General features: G+C 35.7%; 1 pseudogene; it reads right to left on the bottom strand.

Annotated features, from left to right (window-relative positions):
• Window positions 1-325: 325 nt before the first annotated feature.
• Window positions 326-1,555, bottom strand: LOC127159403 (antimicrobial peptide NK-lysin-like; annotated as a pseudogene).
• Between the last annotated feature and the right edge of the window lie 2,306 nt (window positions 1,556-3,861).

Here is a 3,861-nt window from a genome sequence, read left to right on the forward strand (position 1 = left end):
TACCTGTTTGCCTTTGTTCTGACCCTCGCCTGTGTATGACCATGTCTTTGTTTATAAATAAAAGCTTGCGTATGGATCCGCCGGCTTCTCGCCTCGTTCGCTCCATTACACAAAGCAATGCACTAGTATAAAAAAATATTATTTATTTATTTATTTACTTGTTTTTTTTTTGAGAATATCATCTCTAAATATTTAAATACCATTTATTTTGTTTATTTATTTTGATTTAGCTTAATAATTAGAAAACAGTAAAAAAAAAAGACAACACAAATTATTGTTTTATTCATAGATTTTATTTTGTTTTCTCAAATTTTGTTTTTTTTTTTTGTAATGCTTTCACAGTAATCATTTATTCTCATTCAGAAATTGTCATGAGCTTGATCACGTACAACAATGAACTCCTTTATGGGTGGTTCTGGCCTGGAACAAACAAAATAGAAAAGTTATTAAAAAATCTCCATATTACAGTATCTTTGTAAAAAAAAAAAAAAAAAAAAAAAGACAAGATTATAAACTTTTGGAGTAGGTATTTCTGTGGTTCCTACTTGCAGGCATGAATTTTAGTACAAATAGTGTTTGGGCCATCATCCGTCATCAGCTCATCGATCAGACCGTGTAGATACTTTTTAACTAAACAATTGCACAGATGATTCAGTGGGTTTAGTTTCCTCACAGACTTTCTTCAGTGTGGCTTTGATTTCATCCTGAGGGAAATAATGTATTTAGTCAAAGCTATAGTAAAAGGCACGGTCAGTTCATTAATGTGGCATTTAATCATGACACCCACCGGCGTTGAGTTACAGAAGACATGCTTTTTCACCTTCTCAATGATGTCTTTACATGTCTTGCACATATTCGGTTTTGGAATGCCGTCAGCCTGAAAAGCATCACAATATGAAGCAAATATGAATCATATAACAATAAAGCAGATAAGAATACACCAGAAGCCAATCTCCAAATCTCTCTGCTCTGACTCAAATAGACAATGGAATAATCTTTGTCCTCCTGCATTATCGACACAATATTTTGAAGTTTAACACTTTCAAACAGCTTTGACACAATCTGAATTGTATAAAGTGCTATATAAATAAAAGTGACTTGACTTGACTATGCTGCTTATAGTTAGTCATCTATCACTACCTATTATTCTCATGCAAATTAGACATCCATCATCAGGTTATATGTGCATCGGTCCGCTGCATATGGTCATTATTTTAAAGTATACACTTATTTAACTATTGTCATCAGGAGACACTTACACACATATCTTCATTCTGGTCCTCAGCAGAGTCCACTTCACGAATCTCCCAGTGAGCTGCGCACACTACAAATAAATGAATAATTAATGCCAAGTTAAAACAAATGATTCAGTCATATAATAAATAAATAATTATATCCCAACACATAGAATAGAATAGAAGTCAAACAGAAGTCATTTTGGAACTGAATTAGTGATTATTTTACCTGCATATACGAGCAAACTGATGAGAAAGATGTTGCGGAGCATCTTGGCAGATGATGTCTAACCAGCCTGAAGATGAAGCTTTCAGAATCTGAACCTCAGTGATCCTCAGAAGCCTGTAGAGCTCTTCTTATAGAGCTCTGCATCAACTGCAAGTCAGCGTTCTTTCCAACCACAAACCACAGATCTACTGATCATGTTTAACTATTTATCTATTGATCTTGTAGAATTATGAGTAAAATTCTGATAAAACAATAATATTCACTACTCTACCTTTGTTATTTATAACTTTGTTGTCAATGCTTGTAAAGATGCTTGTCAGTGCATCTTCACATTGATCTGCACAGGTCATTAATAAAATGTACATATAAAATATAACTAACATTACTTTCTTATCAAATAAATGCTTTCAAAATCTGAAGCAAAAACAGCATGGTTTGACCTTAGCTTTCTTAAATTATACTACATAAAACATGCCTGCAGAAACAGAAACAGCTAACGGGCTGCATGAGATGCAAATTCACTCTCTGCAGGTGGCGCTTATGGAATAGCGGAAATACCCTTCTTTTTTTTGATTGAGCAGAAGTAAACAAAGAAAGTCTATGCTTTTTGAAATACTACATTAATATGCATATGGAGGTAAGATGAAAAGAAAATACCATCTAAACTTTTCCGAACACATTCAGTTCCCCTCAGAGATACATTTATTTAAACCCCCCTCACCCCAAATTAAGTATTTAGGATTTTCTTCCAATATTTTGCACATGGTGAAGTGATTTTGATCTGTCTGCTACAGTATTTTCTCCTCTTTGCATTGGTCTTTAAGGTCTCTGGACTGTTGACGGCTGTTTACATTTGGCTTATTTGGCCAGCTGAAGTATTAGTTGTGTGTAATTAAATATTTGTAAAAGTTTTCCAATTATTAGTCACAGGTGTATGTGGTTAAAAAAGATTTCCTCTCAATTTCACGACGCTGTTTAAGTTGCTTAGCCACTTGTATAGGTATGCTGTTATTATATGCCTGTATAGGTATGCCTGTAACTAATTACAGTTACATTTATTTTGTAATTAAATTACGTAATTCCGTTACGTGTAACTAGTTACTCCCCAACACTGGCCACAATTACAGAGCCCTTTTCAAGTATCCTGTCTCTAGATTAGTCTTGTTCCTAGTCATTGTGTTTTCCCAGCCTGGTTTACCTCGTCTTGTCTGTCCTCAGCCTGCCCTGGATTCTTGGCCATTGTGGATTGGGCTCTGTTCACCTCAGTCAGCGTTCTTTCCAACCACAAACCACAGATGTACTGATCATGTTTAACTATTTATCTATAAATCTTGTAGAATTATGAGTAAAATTTTGATAAAACAATAATATTCACTACTCTACCTGTGTTACTTATAACTTTGTTGTCAATACTTGTAAAGACTAAACATTTTACGCTGATCTGCACAGGTCATTAAAAAACTGTACATATAACTACAAACATTACTTTCTTACAATCAAACTTAACCATTAGTTATGGAAATATCTGTACTGAAAAGCTGCAGCTGCACTACTGTTCAAATGTTTGAGTCAGTGAGTAGGGTGACCACCTGATAGTAGGGCTGTTGTGGGACATAGATGTGATTATGCGGGACATGTGTGAGACTGATACATTTTCTGCTGCTATGCTATGTAAATACTGATTACATCCAATGTCATATGCGCTGATCTGTGTTTCTGAGTGTGCACATGCAAGAGAATCCTCCTGTGAGAGAAGAGATTGCATTACAATAATTTGTCAGCCACTTGTATAGGAATGCTGTTGAAAATACCGTAAACCGGCTTTATTAAATCAGGCATGGCACTTTAAATGGCATGATAGTGTATGACTGTGGTAGGAACTCTGTCCTAGATTTGGCAGAAGTCTTGTGGTTAGCCACAAGAACCCTTCATTTATCTGCAACTACGTTTCAATCTCATTTACATCTGTACAACACTCAACAATACTCAACCCTGAAGAGTGGAAGGACCTTGTATTTATAGTAAGTCTGATTGGATACACCTGTGCGTAATCAGTGAGGTGGAGCATGGGAAATGTAATCCAGGGTGTAGTGCAACAGTCCGTGTGATGCAAATGTCAATGTAACAAGAGGGCAACATCGTGGTGAGCAGGCGGAAGCAGCACCTCTGCAAGCAGCACACTTGACTTAAGATGTAATCATACAGTTTTCAGTTTAGTTTCAGTTTAATTTGATTAATTTTAATTGCAGTGCTTTTATCTAAATGTATCTGTAGTCATTGGTGGAAACAAAAAAAAGGTTTCATTAAGGCCTCACTGACAAAGTGTCACGAATCTGGCCTGTGGCCTTCCACCTGCTCACCATCAGATGTTGCCCTCTTGTTACATTGACATTTGCA

This window comes from Labeo rohita, unplaced genomic scaffold (genome assembly GCF_022985175.1).
Source record: "Labeo rohita strain BAU-BD-2019 unplaced genomic scaffold, IGBB_LRoh.1.0 scaffold_2134, whole genome shotgun sequence".
NCBI lineage: Eukaryota > Metazoa > Chordata > Actinopteri > Cypriniformes > Cyprinidae > Labeo > Labeo rohita.